Source organism: the organism of the source record quoted next, unplaced genomic scaffold, assembly GCF_019419815.1.
Source record: "Pyrus x bretschneideri cultivar Hongxiangsu unplaced genomic scaffold, Pyrus_bretschneideri_v1 Contig5, whole genome shotgun sequence".
NCBI classification, from domain to species: domain Eukaryota; kingdom Viridiplantae; phylum Streptophyta; class Magnoliopsida; order Rosales; family Rosaceae; genus Pyrus; species Pyrus x bretschneideri.
Genome location: NW_025999787.1, coordinates 2905930 through 2929523, shown reverse-complemented (window position 1 = coordinate 2929523; position 23594 = coordinate 2905930). Strand labels below are relative to the sequence as shown.

Below are 23594 nucleotides of genomic sequence, written 5' to 3'. Positions count from 1 at the left end.
GTGGGGAGAAGCATTGCCTTCTGCAAACCACATTCTCAATAAATTACTTCACAAGAAGTTAGATAAGACACCTTATGAATTATGGAAAGGTAGAAAGCCTTCTTATAAATTTCTCAAAGTTTGGGGGTGTCTAGCTAAGGCAACGATCCTGATCCTAAGAAGGACCTAAAACCATTGATTGTGTTTTCATTGGTTATCCCATAAATAGTAGTGCATATCGGTTTCTTGTACATAAATCGGATAATCCCGAAGTACATATTAATACAATAATTGAATCAAGGAATTCCACATTCTTTGAAAATGTATTTCCATGGAACATTGCACAAAAACAAAGTTCTTTGAAAAGAACTTATGATGACTTTAATAGCAGTCATAAAGAAAGTAATGATAATTCTGCTGACCAAGAACATGTACAAGAAATTGAACCAAGACGTAGTAAGATGGCTAAGATATCAACGTCTTTTGGACCTGATTTTCTTACTTACTTGATAGAAAATGAGCCTTAAACGTATAAGGAAGCTATATCTTCTCCAGAAGCTCCATTTTGGAAAGAGGTTATTAATGCTGAAATTGAATCCATCATGCAAAATCATACATGGGAATTGGTGGATCTTCCTCCTGGAAACAAACCTTTAGGTTATAAATGGATTTTCAAAAGGAATATGAAAGCAGATGGACCTATTGACAAGTACAAGGCAAGACTTGTTGCCAAAGGTTTTATGCAAAGAGAAGGCAGCTTATACTATTTTGATACATATTCGCCAGTCACGAGGATAACATCCATTCGCATGTTGATTGCTATTGCAGCAATTCATAATCTTAAGATTCATCAAATGGATGTCAAGATTGTTTTTCTAAATGGTAATTTGGACGAGGAAATTTATATGGAACAACCTGAAGGTTTCATAGTGCATGGCCAAGAGAGAAAGGTATGTAGACTTGTTAAATCACTTTATGGTTTAAAACAGGCACCTAAGTAACAGCACCATAAGTTTGACACTGCAATGTTGTCAAATGGATTTAAAATAAATGAGTGTAACTGTGTAACAAATGTGTTTACAGTAAAAGCACACAAGAGGGATATGTCATTGTGTGTCTATATGTCGATGATATGCTAATTATTGGTAGTAATCATGAGATTATTAAATCTACCAAAATAATGTTGGCTAATAAGTTTGATATGAAAGATATGGGAGTTGCAGATGTTATACTAGGAATCAAGATTTCTAGAACGTCTGAAGGACTAATTTTATCTCAATCACATTATATTGAGAAAATACTTACAAAATTTAGTAATTATGTAAGTAGTCCTACAAAAACACCATATGATGTCAATTTGCATTTATCAAAGAATATTGGTCTATGTATATCTCAATGTGAATATGCACGAATAATTGGTAGTCTAATGTACATTACAAATTGTACACGTCCGGACATTACATATTCAGTTAACAGATTAAGTAGATACACAAGTAATCCTAGAAATGATCATTGAAAGGCAATTGCAAGGGTTCTAGGTTATTTGAAATTTACGCAGAACTATGGATTGCACTTCACAAGATATCCAGCATACTTGAAGGCTATTGTGATGCTAACTAGATATCTAATACATAAGACTCAAAGTTCACGAGTGGATATGTTTTTACTCTGAGAGGCGGAGCTATTTCATGGAAATCCTCTAAACAAACGTGTATAGCTAGATCCACTATGGAATCTGAGTTTATTGCTTTAGATAAAGTAGGGGAAGATGCTGAATGACTTCGTAATTTCTTAGAGGATATTCCCAATTGGCTGAAGTCGGTGCCCGCCATATGTATACATTGTGATAGCCAATCAGCGATTAGAAGGGCACAAAATCATATGTATAACGGTAAGTCCCCACACATACGTCATAGACATAATACTGTTAGGCAACTTCTCTCAAGTGGTATAATTACCATTGATCACATAAGGTCAAAAGAAAATATAACGGATCCGTTTACTAAAGGTTTGACTAGAGAGTAAGTTTATAAATCATCGAGGGGAATGGGTTTAAAGCCAATTAAACTCTCTTTTAAGTGTTTGCATCTTCATTTGCATTAAATTTTATTAATTTTCATTCAAGTGGTGATTTTTAGAAATTTAATGATTTAAATATTAGCATTATTAATATTTAAATATTCAATATTTAAGTGAATGAAAATTAAAGTAGTCATGGGATAGGATGGGTTTGACTTGCAGCTTTTCCAAAAAGTTATGTATGTTTGAACAAATGTCATAGTCATTTGGAAACAGATGCACCTTTGAACAAAGGTTGCAACTTTGTCTTTTGGAAACGCAGACGCAACCTTTGTATTTCGGTAGCAGACGCAATTTTGAACAAAGGTTGCATCCTTTGTCTTTTGGAAGCAGATGCAACCTTTGAACAGGGGGCATGTCAAAGCCTATAAATAGACTACCAAGTCAAGCATTCTAGATATAGTTTTGCATCCAGAAATCATATAGAAATTAGAGTAGTTTAGTGTTTAAGAAAGAGAGAGTTTTCAACACTTTTGGTTCGCTGTTCTTTGTGGATTGGAGTGCTACTTCTGCAAAGAGAAAAATTGTTGTATCTTGGGAGAAGGCACCACCGAGGGGCAATCTTGTCTTAAGGCTATAGAATCAAATTCTAGCCTCGATCTCTTAAGGTTCTTCTATTCTTTGTTCTTCTTGCATTTGTAGAAATTTTATTGTGTATTATTCAATAGTTTATAATAAAAAATATATAGCAGTTTTCAAAGTTTTTTCCAACATTCAGAATTTGTTAGTGTAGATTATTTTGATTTCTTCACAACATTTGACCATCTCTTGTGGCTTAGATTCCATTTCTTGTGTATTTTCTTGGGTATATGCCAAGACCACCTATATTGAGCGATGTGTTTTATCGGAGGAACTTAGGGCCATCTTTAATTCTCATGGTCACACACCTTGGATTGTGCTTGGAGATTTTAATTGTGTTTTGGGTGCCCGTGAAAAAAAGAGGAGGTGTTCTCCCTAATCTTTGCTCGAATTCAAACTATGTTTATTGAATGTGGTTTGCTTCACTTTCCAACAAAAGATCTCCCTTTCACTTTGGTACAACGAGGCCTATAAAGGAGTGTTGAAATGCTTTTGAATAAATGTGTTGGTTATTTAATTTGGTTATTTAATTGGGTTCATTCATGGCGTTCTTCTGAGTGCAGTAGTTTGCCTTGTATATCTTCATATCATTGCCCACTTCTTATGTCTTTTAGTCGGGTATCTGTGGTGCCAAGAGTTCATTTTCCCTTTCAGAAAATGTGGTTAGAAAGCTCAGATTTTATTCTATTGGTTTCTGAGACATAAGCTGGGCTCCACTTTTTTTGGAGATGTCAACTATGATGTGGATAATTCTTTGCATGATTTGGAAGTAATACAGGAGGAAACTACTTGTCTTGTTCTCTGATGATAGATTTGCACGAGAAATGCAAGCCCAAGGGCTTGTAAATGAGGTTCTTTGATTACAAAAATGCATTTGAAGGATAAATCACGAGTTCTTTGGTTATCTCTAGGGAATGGGAGTACTAATTTTTTTCACTCTATTGTGAAATTCAAAAAGCTTCATCAATCTTTGGCATTAGTTTGTGTGGGTTTCATATATTGGATGATTCGGTCTCTATACAAGATCACATCGTGACACATTCGAATTGGATTGGTGTGGCTGGGTTTTAAAAAGGTTCTCCCTATAATCTCTTCACATTTGATTTGGATTGTAGGTGATGGTTCTCAAGTTTTGTTTTGATCTAATCATTAGTTAGGCAGTCTTTTGATTTCCTATCTTAACACCTCTAATGCTCTTGCTTATACAATCAAAGCACGAGTGAGAGACTTTATATGTGGTTCTCATTGAATTGCCGCTGAATTTCATTAAATTTTTTTTTCTTCTGAAGTTGCTTCTTTAATTATAGCTACTCCTATAATGTTTTAGACATCTTCCGATTCTTTATGTTGGTGTGAATCTCTCTCTGGTATTCTTACAGCTAAAGAGGCTTATTCTCACTTGCTTAACTTTGGTATCCAAGTGCCTTGGAGAAAAAGGTCTCATCATATTCAACCAAGGCAAAGCCTAACTATTTTGGAAAGTTTTTACATGGTCGTCTCCTCACTGATACGGTGCCTCAACTTATGGGAGTTTCGATAGTTTCTCGTTGCTCATTTTTGTAATTTAGTTGTTGAGTCTCTATCTCACATTATTTTTTTGGAACGTTCTTAAACTGTTGGTCTTTGGTCTTGGTTGTTAGAGCTTTTTCATCATCCTTATCTAGTGGTTCAATCAGTATCTTTTCTAAAACTTTTTCTTACATCTTTTCCTAGTTCTAATCGAAAACTTTGGATTATAGTGGCTTGTACTTTTATTGGGGACTTTGGTTTCTTCGCAATCAAATTTGGTTTGAGGGTAAGTCTATTGTCCTAGATTATACGTGGCTAGCTGCTCGGTTTCGTGACTTGGCTCTAGTGTGTTTTTCAAGTGGTAGGTCATCCTCTTCAGTGTTGCCTATTTTCTCAATATGGGTATCTCGCTGCTTTCTATTGTGGCTCCATTCTTTATTCCAGTCATCTGGAGGTTGCTAATGGTCGGGTGGCTCAAGGTTAACATCAATGGATCTTGTGCCAATGAACATGCTAGATTTTGGGGGATTTTTCGCTCATTAAAAGGTAGGGCACTTGGTGCTTTTGCATCAAACAAAAAATTCGTAAGTTTAGTTGCTACATAAATTCCTTCTTTCATTGAGGCTGTGAGTATAGCGTCAGAGATTGGAAACATTTATGGATTTTTAAGGCTCCTAAAGTGGTCCGTGGTTTGTTACAGTAGATTGGAATAATTGTCTTTGGCAACTTTGTCAAATGCGATTTATGTGTACACACATTTTATAAAGAAGGAAATTAGGTTGTAGATGCTTTAGCTTCGTTTGGGGCAATTAGTTATGCAAATTATTGGTTGTTTACCATTCCAGATTTTGTAGCCTCTGCTCATACTCGTGACATTTTGTTTTGTCTTTAGTATCGTTTTTGTTGATCCTTTTCTTGTCTTTGTGGATATTAGCACAATGCCCTTGCTAATATCTTTTTCATTTATTTTTATTTGTTATCAATAAATTTGGTGGATGATGGACATGAGAGGAGTTTTTGGGTGTAATGGTCCTCACCCCTTTAGGGTTTTTGGGAGAGTAGGAAATTACTTGGTCTATTTTAAAAATCACTCTAAACCTGGTAGGTGTAAAATGCAATTGACCTTTCATAGAATTATTATCGTTGCACATTTGTAATCAATTAGGGAAGCAAGTAGTATATCAACCTACTAGTCCTTCCTTATTAAAAATTCTCACTAACGAAGATGAAGGTCTATAAACCTATATTGATTTGCTCATCTCCGATCCATAATACGTCACGACAAAGTTGGCCGCTTTGTTCACTTATTCCTTTGATTTGGTGGGCTCATTAAACTTTCTGAGTTTTTTTTTTACTTTTTTTTTTGTACAGTTTGCTCCATAGTTCTATTCCCAACACGAGTAGTGGAGGCTTTGAACTATGTGTCGTTTATCTTGACGTTTTGAATTTCAATTTTTGTTTTTTAATATTTTATGTTTTAATTTGATATTCTTTTATATATATATATTTAAGGAAGTGTTATTGGCACTCCAAAATCTCATTCTACACTTCTCACTAAGTGTACTTTTATTTCCAAATATAGAAAGTTTGGAGTGTAGAATGAAATTTTTGGAGTGCCTATAACAATTCCCTATATTTATAAAGATTTTGTATTAAAAATAGAGTTTTTCCTTGATATAATGGTAAATTAGTAAATTTATAAGCAGATTTTTTATTCAATGAGTTATTTAAAAGTGAATTGAAACTTGAGAGGTGGTGTAATGTCTCAAGCAAGAAAGAGTTTTGTAAACACTTGATAAACCTGCCACTCAGGATTAGAGTGCGTTCTTCAGTTGTAAGTGAGAGATTTTATATTCGAATCTCGTGGATGACAAATCGATACCAAATTAAATTGTCAATTATGTGATTTAGCCGAATTCTCTTCCTTTAATGTAAAACATATCGTTATACTTAAAAACCACTCGATAAACCACATGGTGTATTAATATAATTAAGGGTTAATTACAAAAAACTACCTCAAGTATGGGTCAAATGACACTTTCATACCTCATCTTTTAAAATTGACAATGTCATACCTCATCTTACGAATTTGTGTCAATGTTATAACCTTCCGTTAGTTTGGCCGTTTCTCAGTTAAATGCTGACGTGGTGATCTGGGACCCATTTTATTAAAAATTAATAAAAAAAATCATTTAATATTATTTAAATATTAAAATAATAAAGAAAAATTATTTAAAAAAAAAAAAAAAAAAAAAAAACCAACGTCAGTTCTCTTCCCCCTCTCTCCCTTCTCCCATCTTCATCTTCTTCCCCTTTCTGCAACTACAACCCAGAAAAACAGAAGAGAAAAAAAAAAAAAAAAAAACTAATTTGTTTTCCTTGCTCCTCACCCCCTCTTCTCCCCACATCCACGCACCCAACCTCCCCACCTTCGCACCCCAACCTCGCACCCACCATCTACAACCCCTAAAAAAAAAAAAAAAAAAAAAAAAAAACCCAGAAAAAAAAAACCCATTCTCCTGGGCGAGGAGAAAATGGGCAACGGGGGTCCGCGCGGGGGGGGGGGGGAGAGTGGGGGTGGGGAATGGGTGTGGAGAGGAGAGGGTGGGTGTGAGGGGGGCGAACTGGGTTGCTGCTGTTTGTTTTTTTTTTTTTTTTTTTTTTTTTTCTTCTTCTTCTTCCCCTTCTGCAGAGGACGAACTGGGGTTTTTTTTTTTTTTTTTTTTTTTTTCTCTTCTTCTTCTTCTTTCTCCTTCTTCTTTTCTGGGTTGCTGGGTTGCAGGAAGATGATGGGGAAGAGAGAGGGGAAGATGCACGAAATAACCATGGACCTATAGAAAAAAACCCAGAAAAAAAAAAAAAAAAAAAAAAAAAAAGCCCAGTTCGGCCCCCTGCAGAAGAAGAAGAAGAAGAGGGAAGAAGAGGGAAGAAGAACAAGAGAGAAGAACAAGAGAGAAGAACAAAAAAAAAAAAAAAAAAAAAAAAAAAAAAAAAAAAAGAAGCCCAGTTCGGCCCCCAGAAGAAGAAGAAGAAGAAGAGGGAAGAAGAGGGAAGAAGAAGAAGAGAGAAGAAAACAAAAAAAAAAAAAAAAAAAAAAAAAAAAAAAGAAGCCCAGTTCGGCCCTGCAGAAGAAGAAGAAGAAGAAGAAGAAGAAGAAGAAGAGGGAAGAAGAAGAAGAGAGAAGAAAAAAAAAAGGGTATTTATTATTTTAATATTTAAATAATATTAAATGATTTTTTTTGTTTTTAATAATTTTTTTAATAATTTTTTAATAAAAATGGGTCCCGCATCAAGCCACGTCAGCATTTAACTGAGAAATAAACGGCCAAGCTAACGGAAGGTATAACATTGACACAAATTCGTAAGATGAGGTATGACATTGTCAATTTTAAAAGATGAGGTATGAAAATGTCATTTGACCCAAACTTGAGGTAGTTTTTTGTAATTAACCCTATAATTAACTCTTTTTTGGTTCAAACAAAATAAAGAAAGTATTATTCTTCGGAAGAAAAACCACTCAGAAACGTTTCCCCGAGATAAAAAGCACAAAACTGCAAAAACATGAGGCCGATCTGGTCGTTGTCTTGTTTAAGTGAGAGAGCGTCGGGGATCAGTTAAGTGCCCCTCGTAATCCCTCAATCGAGATAGCCAGTTATGTCTTCAATGGAAGAAACACCTTCCCCTCCAAAGCGTCGATTGTTGTGCGCCACCTATTTCGACGCCCTCTGGTTTTTGCATTCTCTTCCTCTTTCATTTCAGTTGAATTAATTTCACAATTGTACGGCTGGCTTTTGCTACGATTTCCTTCAAATTTGTGTACTTTTAGGCTCTTATAACTTCATTTTGAATTCAACAGAAACATGCGTTTTGCGTAATTGTTCATAAAATGTTTTATATATGGTCGAATTCGACTTGGTTTTATTGAATTTCTGGTGAAATGTTTTTACTGCCAATTTAGTTACTGCCCACAAATGAAGTTTGGTAATTTCTGGCAATTTCACTGCTGCCCACTTAAAAAAGCTTCAAACTTGATAGTCTTACAAGCTTATAAAAGCAAATTCTTGGTGGGTTTATTTTTTATTTTATTTTTGACAATCAAATTTTGTGGATGATTCTTTGTGTCAGTGAAGCTTCAAACGTCTTTAAATCTTATTGCTAATTGTTTTTGACATCAACATTTTATTTCTTTTAGATGTTTGCTATATTACTCATTCTATTTAGGGGTTGTTTCTTAGCGTCTGTTTATTATTATCTCTTGCATTTAATCTGATGGGCACTCGTGTTTGGCAGTTCCAGTGCATCAGATGTAGCAGTATTATAGACTTGGGTCACTTGATAACTGTTCTGGGAAATGGACTTCTCTGGTTGATTGCTTGGCTTTGAAGACGAAGCGGTCATCTGAAGTGCAGGTTTGATTTTGAGTTTGGCTATATATTTCCATCCTTTTTCCGTGCGTTAATGTATTCCGCTTCATTACTATGTGTCTTTCCATTGGTAATTGTACAACATGCAGTTCGATATTTTCCTTTCACTTATAAATCAGATTGCTTTATTGGGGTTTCCCCTAATTTAAGGCCTATTTTGAGAAGTTGATGTCTACCAAAATCTAAATACTTAGGACTGATGGTGTGACATCCTGCGTAGAAAATCTCATGCCCTCACAGCAACAAAATGGAGTAGGAGAACATAGACACGGACATATTGTTGAAACTGGTCTCACTTTATTGTATAAGTTGTTGTTTCCCTTCAATTCTGGCTTCATGCCAATGCCACTATAGTAGTTTTAATTGATCATCTGACTGGTAGGTAACTGTTGCTAAATCTTCGTGCATTTAGCTATGCATTCATCCCAGGTTGTAGTTTCAATGATTTTTGAGTTGTTTGCTATCCTCATATAAAGCCTTATCGTCTGCATAAGTTACTATCTATGACTAAACAATACACTTCTAGCATACACATTGGATTACTAAGTGTTTATTTGTCTAGATGATGTAGGACAATGTAAGGTGGGTGTTGCCGATAATTATGGTAGACTAAGTAATATATGTGATTTAAAGCAAGAACGTTTAGGGTCAATGTGATTTGAAAGAAATTGGAAAAATAGAATATAATAGGGAGGACAAAGAGAGAAGAAAGTAAAGGAGGAGGTGTAGCTAGCCTTTAACATGACATACTTTTTCATTAAACCATATTGATTTTGCTTTATAAGGAATAACCTTAGTTATAGGGAAATAGAATTCTCAATGGCTACTGGAAATTTTAAATGGCTCATTAAAATCCTAAAGACTCATCGGAAAGTAAACAAAATAAGTACGAGGGAGGTTAATGAGTTTTCTTATCAGTGTGTTGTGCATTAGCAATGCTGTGTTTCTTCCTTCTTGTCCTGATAAAAAGAATTGGGGTTAGCCAGGAGGCTATTTGCCCTTCCTTTCTTATCTTGATATTCCTTTCCTTCACGCCTTTCGTCCTTATAAGATTATTTCACTAAAGTTCACATTCTTGCTTGGTTGATTTCATGAAAAACTTAAAACCTTGGATTTGTTTAAAAAAAGCCCCTACACTTCATTGTTTCTTCATTGGTGTATACAATACAGCTTTAATGGTGAATATTTGGATCACATCTTACATTTTTCCATTGCGACTCAAATTTGGTGCTTTGTGCTTCATTCCTTTGGGGTAGACAGGGTGATTCCAAGAAATTTTTACTCTTTGCTCTGCAATTTCTTTTTGGTTAATGGTTTTAACAAGATATTGATCACCTTGTGAAACTGTGCTTTTTTAGCTTTTCTTTTTGGTGGTTTGGTGGAGTATAAATAGGGAAACTTTTAGAATAAAGAAGACACTATGGCTTCACCTTAGGACAATCATTTTTTTCTTCTTCCTTGTGGACTTCTAGGTCTAAAACTTGAGTGATATTACCCTTAGTGTGATTCTTCTAGACTGTTCTTCTCTTTGATATTTGATCTCGGTTTGGGTTAGGTGGGACTTATTCTTCTTATTTTGTACAGTCTCTTTATAAAGAATACCTTAAATTAAAAGACTCATTAAATAATAGGAGACTGATAGAAATTAAGTCCTTCTTAGACAAATGAATCATCTCTTAATAGCACTTGACATTAGCTATTGCATTTTTTTTAACTTAAGCGTTTTATAGATTTGAGTATTACAATATATGAAGCAGGACTTGTGGTTTCTTGAAGTTGGTTAGACTATGAGGAACATTCAATCCAATGGCAGTATATCACCACTAGTTTCCTTGTTTGTTATGGACCTAAACCAATTAATAGGGGCCAAGAAACGAGCCACTGTGGCTTGGTCCTCCATAGAAGCTGAATATTGACCCTAGACTATCATAACAGCTGAACTCACCCCAAAATTTTCAGCTATTGAGTGATTGCATATTTTTCTCCCCATGCCAACTGAAATTTACCGTCACTTTGTTCTGGACGATGTTTCACCAAAAGGATTTGGCTATTTGGTGCATTGGAATCCTGCTGTTTAGGGAAGGAAATGTGAGTTGGATGGTTCCAGCTAGTTGTAATTCTTTTTTGTGGGATGGATTCTCATTTGTGTTGTGGGTAAAAGGCCCCCCACCCACACCACCAACCCCGACCATCCCTCCCCACCCACCCCCCCCACCCCCCCCCCCCCGGCCCACAAAAAGTGTTCCTTCCATGCTGGGTGGTGGTTAGAAAGCAAAAATTCTTGGGTTGTTGTGTCAAAAGGATATTTGGAAACTATATTGTGGTAGTTGAGATGGAGTGATGGGATAAAGTTGCAGTCCTTTCCTTTGGGCTTCAGTGGTTTCTAAATTTTGGGATTATCTTTTTCGGCTATTTGAACTGATTAAGAGGGCTGTTCTTTAATACTCAAATTAAGGACCTGCTTGTGGACTGTTGTGTAGCCTGCTTCTTGTATGTTACGGTGGATAGCTGGTCCACAACATTTATAGTTGATCAATTCAAATCAGTTTTCAATAAAGTACGTTTTCGGCACTGATCAGCTTGTTGACATTTTTGCCATTCACATGTCCTCAGCTCATTAAGTGAAATATGAAGCAAACAGATGGTTGGCTCTCCTCCATCTATTTGAGGATGCTGGATAAGAATACAGATAAAGCAGTGCTGTGGTTTTTTAATAGCAACAACTGCTTCAAATGATTGCTATTAATACAGAATATGTAAAGCCTCTAAGTAGTTTGAGAAGAAAAGAGGGTTAACTCAGTTTTGTGATGAATTAGATGAAATTTGGTTGGTTTCCTATGGTCGTTTTTTGTTATCAGAAACACAGATTTATGAGCTGCTGCTAAAGGGTCTGTTGCTTTAAAAATCATTCTATTTGTTCTTTGTCTCCATGACTTGCCCCTACTTATAATTCGACCTTCAAGAAGTTCCGTTTTTTCAATTTTTTTCCTTACACTTTCCTAAAGAGCTTCTTTAACTGGACCTAGTGAGCTTCTTGGCGATCTATTGGGCACCGAGGGATATGACTGAAATTTAGTCTCGCTTGTCAATCGATGATATATATTTCCTTCAGGCAATTACAAAATGGACTTTTTTTAATGCAGGAAATTTTGGAAACTCGGGAGAAAGGCAAGTCTCACGTCTGGACTTTTCGAACTCCAGAAGAAGCATCGGTTAACTAGAAAGAACAATATGGAGATTCAGATGAAGTGGAATGACTGAGATTTAGTCCAGCATTCGTCTAACTTTTCCCCACAATCGGCGAGAGGTCTGCGCGTACAATATCATTTTCCTGTAGAATTTTGTTTATTTTTGTTAGGAAGCTCAAATGATTAATTTGAAGACACACAAACGGGAAGCATATAAACATTTTTGATCTTTGGTAGCAATAATATCAAATATTTTTGCAGTACGTAGAAAGAGAGTATTATCTGATCAAGTTTACACTTGCAAATCATGCAAAATCAGTGCATGCGTTCCCAATGATGAGTATTGCTCACATGATGCGGTTTTGTCTCTTTTTAGTCAACTTGGTTTCTTACCCTTTCTTTTTAAATGCGGTTCAACTTGGTTTTTTGGTTTCTCGATTTTTATGCTCACCCGACCCACCCCTAATTCTTGTGAATATAATAATAGGTTCGGGATCAGCCCGGTTCGGCTCACTTTGACTGTATGACCAAAAACCGAATCGAAGAGTTTTACTCGATTCAGTTCAGTTTTAAAACTATGAATTTTGAGCAAAAGCCAATTTAGTTCAGTTTTATTAGGAGAATTTGGTTTGACTTCAGTTAGTTTTTTGGTTTAGCCTTGGCCCGTTCAATGTGCTGGGCTTCTAAATCCTATTTCCATTTAATTTTTTGGGCCTAATTTTGAGTTTTGGAACAAATTTTCTAAGTTCAAATATTCAAAGTGAAATATAGAGATTGTATCAAAGGTTAGACTTGTATCAAAGGCTAATGGCAGAGAAATTGTAACCGTGTTGATTGAATTTTTGAATAGTATGAATAGGACCCTCAAGGTCATTTGTTAAACGTCAAGCATCAACCACACTTTTGCATTCTATCGATCTAGCTAGCTTTCCATTCTATAGTAGTTAGAATTTATCTTTTTAATTGTTTATTGTTCTTCGCTTTATTTTTAAGTTTATTTAGTACTTCAATTTTTAGCAAAAACGCATGGGCATAAAGCATTATTGACATATCCCTAACTAATCAAATACTCACTCATATTGTTATACTACAACTCAAATTATTTCAACCATAGTGAAGACCTCAATCTAATTGAGAGGACGTTCTGTGGTTTAGAAATATTTGATCCAGTCAATGTAAGTTCTTTGAGAGCTTTCATATAGATTTCCGAATCAAGATTCTTATAGATAAAGTAGCAGAACGTATAACATCCATTACGAGGGAATACATCTCCTTGTACTTAATCCTAGGGTGCTGAGAAGTCTTGTGCCACGATGTATGGCTTATATCACACTATCTCATTCTTCTCATTACGTTTCCTTAAGAAAACTCACTTGCAGCCAACGGGCTTCGCATGTGGAGGTGTTCGAACTACGGGCCCAAACACCTTATGTTTTCGCAAGTGAATCAAGTTCGAACTGAATTGCTTGTTTTTAGTTTGACCAATCAAGTCTATGTTAACATTCATCAACGAAAAACAGTTCAATGTTATCGCTCAACATGATATTAGTAGCTACTATGTATGCAAAGCATCATTGACTATGATCTAATTCTGACTTAAACTAGCATAATGGATTAGAAGTCTCACAATTCTAGGGAAGTGGATTTGTCTCTTCAAGACGCTACGGTAATTTAGAATAACCTCATGCATTGAAGCAGTTGAGTAGGCTATGGCTAGATTCAAACTAGTTTCATTAGGTTGTGTTGTGGGTTTCCTCTTTCAAGTTGTTAATCCTTTGAACCAACGGGTTTGCCATGCTTCAGGATCGGAGTAGATGATTGGCTAGCCACCAATGTACTAGACCTGTAGCAGGTGCAACTAACTGTTGTTCAGGGGTGGCTTGTCTTTCATGCGAGATGTTTTGACGTACTGTGTGGTACATCTATTCTTGTAGCCAAGTTGTAGTAGGTAAATATGACCTTGTCACTTTTTCTAGGTTAGTAAACGCATCTGGCATGTTTTGAGCAACGATCTGTAGATTAAAATACATTGCTCTTCAGTTCCAGACTAGTGTAGTGTGTGGATCTAGATGAGCAATTCATGGCGTTCTTCAGGAACGTTAACATTCTTATCTCCCCCTAACGACAAGAAAACTGTCTTATCAACTGACAATTTGCAAAACATGTTGTAAAGAGATCCTTGTCAAGGGCTCTATATAGCAAATAATTGATGGTGAATCATAATCGACATTGATTCTTATTATTATCTAAGGACTCATTTTGATAACATAGTGGCAACATTGTGGGCACATAGACGGTGCACTCAAACACATGTAAATGCGAGATTTTAGGCTCGTACCCAGTAACCAACTGTAACGATGAAAAATATTAGGTAGCGGTGGGCCTTAGATTGATCAACATAGCTGCGTGCAGAATTGCATAGCCCCAAGCAGAGACTAGAAGCTTGTGTGCATGACTAAGGTTTGAGAGATCAATTGACGGTGCTTTATAAACACTTCTGCTAGGCCATTTTGGGTGTGAAAACGGGGTACATGATGTTCAACTTCAATCCCAATTGATATGCAATAATCGTTGAAAGTCTGCAACATAAACTCTCTGTCATTATCCAGTCAAATTGACTTAACCAGATAACAAGGGTGGGGACACCTAAGCTTTATAATTTATGCTAGGAGTTTCATAAATGCATCATTGCATGTGGACAGTAAGCAAACATGTGAATAACATGTTATTGCATCAACTAACACCATAAAATATTTAAATTGTCTGCAAATATCCCTTGCATCTTCTGAAGTAACTTCAAAGGGAGGTCATGGGTAATCTTTGTATTTGAGGATTGAGTTAACAGTTTTCTCAAAGAGCAAGCTTTACATGGCATATTCTCAAGAATGAGTGTCAAATTTTTGGTAAAGGTTGTCCGCAAGATGTTTTGAGGATACGATGTGTCATATGTCTTCCTAGATGTCCCAAATGATTGTGCCAAAGCAAGCAAGTACTCTGGAACCTGGACTCTTGGCCAGCCACATGGTTTGCTTCCACAACTCATATGGTTGTGATATACAATCCATCTGGAAGGCGTTCCATCTTCTCAGGAATACACTTATAGTTATATTCGTATAAAGTGATACAAAGGTATTTCGAACCATTCTCTTCAGTGATTTTAACATCATAGTTATTCTCTCAAATATCCTTAAAGCTTAACAATGTTCTTACAAAATAGGGTGAGAAAAGGGCATTTTTAATGGTTAATTCAGTACTAATTGACAACAGGATATGGGCAGTGCTATACCCCTCAATTGGGTTGGATGGCCCTAAAAAAATTGTCAAAGGTGGATTTTTATATATGAAGTTAATAAAATAGTGGTGGTTGGTGTGCGTGGTTTCACCATCTTCCATACAACTATCTTCCCCACAAGATATACCTAAAAATAAATTAATTGAATAGGTCACATTTTTAAGGAAAAATTCAAAATTCATCCAATCAATTAATTATCCAAATGTTTAAAACAAAACACTAATTAAACAAAGAATCTAAATATATAGAAAATTATTCGAAAAATTAAACCATGAAAAATAGGGGTCTAACCAGTAGTGGGTTCAGCACTAGGGGAACCTCAGTCAACATATCTAAAAAAACTAACCTAATCTTCCATCATAGCGGATGCCTCCTGAAACCACTTGTGCAGAGTTTGTCTCAATCTTGTAATGATATAAATGATACTTAGCAATAGCTTGAGGGGAAACTTGACAAACGCGGGATCAAAGTTCTTTGGAACCACACCGGTACCATATAACAAGATCATTAGAAGATTGATTGGTTTGAATTTTGCCTTATTCATGTATTTGGAAGCTTAGGCCTCTTTTAGTAGAAGTCTGGTTTGTTGCGTCCCTTGTGGCATCGAGAAGTGGTGGCATGCTCTTCAGACATAGCGTTGAAGCTAGTAGATCTAGCTTAATGATTCTTCATCAAAATTTAGTTTTGCTTTTCAGCAAGTAGTAAGTTAGAGATCAAATACTGAAAACATAGTGAATTTCTATGCCCTATAGTGTTGCTGCATGACAATATTAGTGGCATAAAAAGTTGAATAGGTTTTCTCCAAAATATTTTATTGAGTCAAATCTCATTACAGAACTTCAGAAGTGGTCGAATTTGACAAACTTCAAAGTTATACTCATCCATAAACTTGAAGTCTTAGAATCGTAAATGCTACCAATCTTATCTTACTTTAGGCACAATGATATCTTTTTGGCAAGTAAAGCGCTCTGCCAAACAAGCCAATAGTGTGAAAATCCTCTTTGGCAATATATTCGGTTTGTAATGCATCGTGCATATACGTTCAGATGAAGATCATGGTTGTGGCTTTGTTAGTTTCATCAACCAATTCATCTGTAGGCGGTGAGATGGAGCTTCACATCTTGGATCCACTTTAGATGGTTTTTTTTAGAGACTTTAAGGGACGGTAAAGTCGAGTTTGTTTAGGTTTGACATGACGCTCCAATGGACAGAAGAAATAAAGGTCTACAGATATAAAGTAGAACATTTTGAGTCTATAGACATGGTTTGTTTTAACTTTCATGAAAACTTCAGGTTCCATGGGTGTATGTTTTGTATGAAAACTTCGAGTTTAAAAGCATTGAATTCGAAACTACATGTTCGATTTTAGTTAAACTTCAAGTTCAAAAAATCGGTATGTGCAAGAACACAAGATACAATATACAACTAGTGTTGTGAATTAGGGTTGCTTCGGGGACCCAATTGAGTAGTTTTGGGACTACGAAAGGATGTCAACGGTTCAAGGAAAAATAATAAAATATTGAATTGTAATTTATAAAAGTGTAAGACTAGAAGCAAGGGTGTAATTTGGTGATTTTTTGGTGGTATTTTCTCACTCAATTGTGCCTTTATTTATAGTACTAAGGAAGAGAGAATCTTTGTCTTTCAATTAATACTACAACTAGAAAACTATTTAAAAGATATTATAGAATCCTATACATAATATACTAGGATTTACACAATCATATTCTTGACTAGTTTAGAATTGCAACAACTTCTATACTTGTGAAATAATTTTTGGGTATGTACGGACATTTGTTGGGTTCCAATAGAAGTCTTCTTTCATTTATCACATAAGATTAATATTGAATATTTGTAAGTCATAAATTTTAAGTTCTAATCCTTAATCCCTAAAGCCGGAAAAACTTGATATTTTTGTGGTAGAGACACTTATGCAAGTGCAAATATAGTTGCAATTATAGGTTAAACAAGGGAAAAAAAAAATGAAACTGTTCGAGTAGAAGGTCAATAATTCAATTAGTCACAAAATAATTTTTCGCATCATTTGAACTTTTGGCTCTAGACTAGAAATGTCTCATTTTTATTTGGCAAAAACTTCAAAAAATAAAATAAAGCGAAGTTGTTGTGGCCTATTTTAATAAAGGGGTGTGGCAAAGAGAGAAGGAGAGAGATGTAGAATGGCTTGAGCAATTTTGTGTATTATTCCTCACATCATGTGCCTTTACTTATAGCAAAAAATAGGGATAGAGAAATTTGCTCTCTGTTGCAGTCATATTTAGAATAGGAATGTGATTGTGTAAATCCTAGGGAATCTGGGAAAGTATTATATATTCCTATTATGATTAGATTACCAATTAAATGTTGTAATCCTAAAGGTAAAGGTTTTACCCTTTCTACTATTATAAATAAAGGCACAATGGGGTGAATCAAACACACCTCACAATTAAATCAATCTCTCTTCTCCCTCAATCTTGCCACACCCCTCTCTCTCTAAACCCTAGATTGCTCAATCAAATAGGCCTACAGCACGTTATCAGCACACTGTTGCCAGAAGCTGAGGAATTGACGCATCGTAGAAGGAGGCTATCATCCACTACATTCAAAGGCTTATTCGTTTTCTTTTAATCGGGTACGCTTAAAATAAAGGAAGATATTTGAAACGTCCACGAAGCATGAAAACATTGTCCATGATGCATAAACCCCTCTATGTTTATATTTTCTTTTCGATATATATATATATATTGTATATGTTCATACATTTGTCAATATATATATATTTATTTCATGCATCGCACAATTAAATTGTTATGTGGAATTTGTGAGTCAAATTATATAAAATAAATTAGAAGCATATTTAGGGTTTCCTAAACCCTAAGGGTTTTTTTTTTTTAAAAAAAAGGGAAATTGGACATTGGATGGCACTACCTTTATGGTACAACATCGGTAGTAGCCTTCTAGGCTTTGCTACACCTACTTGGACCCCAGGCCTTTGGCCTAATTGATTAGAATACGCCTGCAGCCTTAGTTCTATCACTGAGGAGGCCTGCAGCCTTCATGGATCCAGACCAAACCCACGGCAAGCCTTGCTTGCTAGGTCCTTGTCCCGCACGCATCCAAGCTTGCAGACCTGCTCTCTCTGGTGCCAGGCCTTGTTTGCTTTGCGGCTAGCAGCATAGGATGCCAGCCTATGCGGCTGGGCTCCCATTCGAACCTACATGCCAACCCATGGGGCTGGGTTTTGTTCCCCTGTGCATCACCCACAAGGCCAGCACCTACTGGGCCTTGTTCAGTGCACCCCCATTCAGCCCAAACTGAAACCCAGTTGCTGTTGGGGCTTCTCCCTCACCTATGTGGCCTGCAGCCTACCCTCGAGGTTTTTTAGGCCTTGCCTTATACTTAAGGCACCCAAGCTCGTGCCACTTAACCCATGACACCAAGCCCAATATTATTGTGGGGCTATATTTTTGATCCAATAATATTATTTTAATATTATTTCGCTTCTACAATCGACCCTGCATGGCCGATTTATTGAATTAATTAAAAGTGACCTGCAGTCCATTAATCTGATAATGATATCCAAAATTATTGACCTAAATATCACTTTTGGACATTAACGATTCAATAATTTATTTTTATACTTTGAACCGTCACACACTTTCGTAGTAACAAAGCTCTCATACTTGAGTTCCCGAAGAAACTCAAATCCACTGCACTAAGTTAGTATATTGCATTTTGTGTTTCTTGCAGGAACCTCTCATTATGAACTAATTGTTCATAAAACTAAATTGAACCTGTAGTTTCAAATTTAGTGCCTTTGAAACCCGGAGTTTTCATTCAAAACATACCACATGAAACCCATAGTTTTCATGCATAAATTAAACCAATACATACCTATAGAACTTGTATGTTCTACGATATGTCTATGGTTCACCATATGACTACTCACGTTTTTACCTCTGTTTTAGGGACATGTTGAACTTGAACAAGCTTGATTTCTCCGCTCTAGAGGTCTCTAGAAGAAACTATCTGAAGTGGGTTCAAGACGTAAAGCTCCATCTTATTGCAAGGGCATTAGAGCCACCATCGAGGCACCTATCGTCGACAAACCTGTTGACAAAGCTCAGAAGGCTACTGCAATCATCTTCATTTGAAGACACATCTATGAGGCACTGCAGACTGAGTATCTCACTGAGGAGGACCCACGCACCCTCTGGCTTGCTTTGGCCAATCGTTTCGATCACTAGAAAGACATATACTTGCCTGAAGCAAGACACGATTAGCAACATCTTCGCTTCCAAGACTTTAAGTCCATGAATGAATACAACTCTGAAGTTTGTAGAATCTGTTCTTTGTTGAAATTCTGTAAAGTGAAACTAATCGAATCAGATCTCTTGGAGAAAACCTATTCGACCTTCCATGCCACCAATATTGTCTTGCAACAACAATATTGGGCACAGAAATTTACCAAGTTCTAGGATTTGATCTCTATTTTACTTCTTGCTAAAAAGCAGAACCAACTTTTGATGAAGAATCGTCAAGCTTGACCCACTGCCTCGAATGCTGCGCTTGAAGCATATGTGACCAATTCTAGCAACCATCGACGACGAAAGAACCGTCGTGGCCATGGAAATGGGCGGAAAGCCTAACCATGGGCCCGAGGTCAATAGAGTGCCACACCTAAGGGAAGAAATGTGACCCAGCAGCGTCCACCACTCGCCCCTAAGGCCCTAAACTTCAAGAACAAGGGCAAAGGTCTCGTTCAGGCTGCTTCTACTGAACTGGACAAGTGCTATCCTTGTGGATCAAAGGATTATTGGTCACGCGTATGTCAAGCTTCCCCTGAGGCCATTGCCAAGTATCATTCCTGTCGTTAGTCAAACTTTGCACATGTGGATCATCCGGAAGATGCAGCTACATCAATGGAGATATTGAATTTTTAGGAGGCGTCAGCGCCTATGGATGAATAAATTAGACATGTTTTTAGGTGTTTTACCCCTAGTGGCTGAACCCACTAAGAGTGGCCAGCCCTATCGCCCTCTTTTGTTAGGTTTATGGTGTAATTTTGAACAACTTTTCTATGTATTTGGAATAATTTGTTTGGTTTTGGTTTGTTTTGAATTGTGGATTGTTATTTGAATGGATATTATTCTCTCGAATTGCTTAATTGAATGAATGGATTTATATCCATGCATGTGACCAATTCAATCAATTTATTTCTAGGTATGTTTAGTGGGGAAGTTAGTTACCTGGCAGATAGTGCAACCATGCACACCATCTTGCGTGAATGACACTATTTTACTAACTTAATACCCAAGAAAGCTCATTTGACAACTCTCTCAGGCCTATCCAACCTGATTGAAGGATACGGAAAAGGCACATATCATGTTGTCTAATGGTACAATCTTAACCATTAAGGAGGCAATCTATTCTCCACGTTCCGGCGGAATGTTACTTGAGTTTTAGAGATATTCAAGATAATAAATATTATCTTGAAACCACTGAAGATCATGATTCTGAATTTCTTTGTATCACTTCATACAAATAAGGCCAGAAACATATTCATGAGAAGTTGGAACGTCTGCCGAGTGGGTTGTACATCACAACCATTCGCGGCATAGAAGCCACAGTGTGGCCGGCCCTATGCTTGAGTTCCAGGACACTTTGTTGCTTTAGCATGATCGTTTGGGACATCCTGGATGTGACATGATGCGTTGTATCCTCAAATCTTCTCAAGGGCATAAGTTACATCCCTATGTTGGATTTCCATCATGCAAAGTGTGTTCTTTAAGGAAGTTGAATATTCAACCCTTTCATACAAAGATTATTCACGACCCCCCTAAATTTCTTCAGAGGATTCAAGGGGACATTTGTGGACCTATCTAACCAACCTGCAGAATATTTAAATATTTTATGATGTTGGTTGATGCATCGACAAGATGGTCACATGTTCGATTTGATTGGATAACGTTGGAGAGTTTACATCACAGACTTTTGACGATTATTGAATGTCAGTATGGATTGATATGGAACATCCTATGCCCCATGTTCACACCCAAAACGGCCTGGAAGAAGCTTTCATAAAGCTCATTCAATTGATAGCTCGGACTTTGGTTATGAGAACCAAACTACTGGTATCTGCCTCGGGCTATGCAATATTGCATGCAACTATGTTGGTCCGCCTGGGGCCTACTGCTACCTAACCACATTCACCGTTACAGTAGGTTACTGAATATGAGCCTGACGTCTTGCATTTACAGGTGTTTGGGTGCACCATTTATGTGCCAATAGCGCCGCCACTACGTATCAAAATGGGTCCTCAGAGAAAAATGGGAATCTATGTTGGTTATGATTCGCCATCAATTGTTCGATACTTAGAACCCTTAACAGGAGATCTCTTTACCGCACGTTTTACGGATTGTCACTTTGATGAGACAGTCTTTCTGTCGTTAGGGGGAGATAAGCATGCTAATGTTCATGTAGACCGCCGTGAATTGTCGTGGTATGCTCCCACTATGTCTCATTTAGATCCCCGCATTGCTTAGTCTGAAATTGAGGTGTGACGAATTGTAGATCTTCAGAGCATTGCTCAAAGCATGTCGAATATTTTCAATGATCTAGCTAAGGTGACAAGATCACATATACCCGTGGCAAACACACTTGCAAGGATAAATGAACCCTGCGTACGTCAACTGCCCATCTGGGAAGGTCGGACCGTCCTCGAAGGTGGGGAGGCCGCACCCTTCACGTGGCAAAGTACATTGGCGGCTAGCCAATCATTTGCTTCGACCCTGAAGCGTGGCAGACCCCTTGGTTCAAAGGATTCACAACCCTAGAAGAGGAAAATGACACCAACTAATGACCCTAGTTTGAATCTGACCATCGCTCATTCATCCGTTCCAACGCATGAGGTTATTCTAGATTACGGTGATGCTTCAGACGAAACATGCCGGCCTCCCGAGATCACGAGATTTCGGTTCACTACACAATATTGGATAAGGTTTGGAATAGAAATGAGATGATCGTCGACGATGCATTCGCGTACCTAGTAGCTACTAACATCATACTTAGCGATGACATTGAACCACGTTCCGTTGATGAATGCCGATGTAGAACCGATTGGTCAAACTGGAAATAAGCAATCCAGGTTAAACTCGATTCGCTCACGAAACGTATAGTGTTTGGACCTATCGTTTCTACACCACCACGTGTAAAACCTGTTAGCTACAAGTGGGTTTTCGTGAGGAAGTGTAATGAGAAGAATGAAATAGTATGATACAAAGCACGCCTCGTAGCGTAAGGCTTTTCTCAGTGCCCTGGGATTGATTATGAGGAGACATATTCCCCCGTAATGGACGTTATAACGTTCCGCTGCCTAATTAGTTTGGTGGTTTCCGAAAAACTGAATATGCAGCTTATGGACGTGGTAACCGCGTACCTCTATAGGGATCTAGATACGGAAATCTATATGAAAGTTCCAGAAGGACTTCTATTGACTGGTTCAAATAGTTCTAGACCATGGAACACTCTCTCAATTAGGTTGAAGAGGTCACTCTATGTATTAAAACAATCCGGGCGGATGTGGTATAACCGTCCGAGTGAATATTTGACAAGTCAGGGTTATGTGAACAATGAACTATGCCCATAAGTGTTCATAAAGAAGTCATATTCCAGATTTGCAATTGTTGCAGTTTATGTTGATGACAAGAACCTCATTGGGACTCCCACAGAGCTTGAGGAAATTACTGCACACCTGAAATCAAAATTTGAGATTAAGGATCTTAGGAAAACTCGATACTGTCTCGGCATGGAGATTGAGCATTGTTTGGATGAAATCCTAGTACATCAATTGAACTACACCTAAAAAGGTGTTGCGTCGTATTAATGAGGATAAAACGAAGCCTTCGAGTACACCCATGGTCGTTCGAACTCTAGATGCTAAACGAGATCCCTTCCATCCAAAGGAGGATGAGGAAGAGATTTTGGAACCCGAAGTTATTTACCTAAGTGTAATTGGGGCTTTATTGTACTTGGCTCAGTGCACTAGACCTGACATCTCCTTCGCTGTGAATCTATTGGCTAGATACAACAATGCGCCCACATGTAGACACTAGAATGTTGTTAAAGACATTTTCTGCTACCCCCAAGGTATTACGGATTTGGGATTATTCTATACTCACGAATCTCCGAGAGTTGCCGCCCTCTATAGCTCTCAGATTGATTATCACCTTGTTGGTTACGCAGATGCTGGATATCTATCTGACCCACATAAAGCACGTTCTCAAACGGGCTATGTCTTTATCATTAGAGACACCGCTATATCTTGGAGGTCTACCAAGCAAACGCTAGTTGCGACTTCGTCTAACCATACTGAGATTCTTGCCCTGCATGAAGCATTGCGTGAGTGTTTTTGGCTAAGAGAAGTTATGGGACATATTCGAAGCACTAGTGGTCTTACATCAATTGTTGACCTTCCTACGACGATCTTTACAGACAATGTAGCATGTATCAAGCAGCTAAAGAAGGGATACATCAAGGGAGACAACA

The 23594-nt window shown here is 37.2% G+C and overlaps 1 long non-coding RNA gene across 1 annotated transcript; it reads left to right on the top strand.

The window, feature by feature from the left end:
• Positions 1–7639: 7639 nt before the first annotated feature.
• Positions 7640–12021, top strand: LOC103954787. Its single transcript, XR_001953733.2, has 3 exons — positions 7640–7874; positions 8437–8555; positions 11714–12021. It is a non-coding gene; the product is annotated as an uncharacterized LOC103954787 (long non-coding RNA).
• The last annotated feature ends 11573 nt before the right edge of the window (positions 12022–23594 follow it).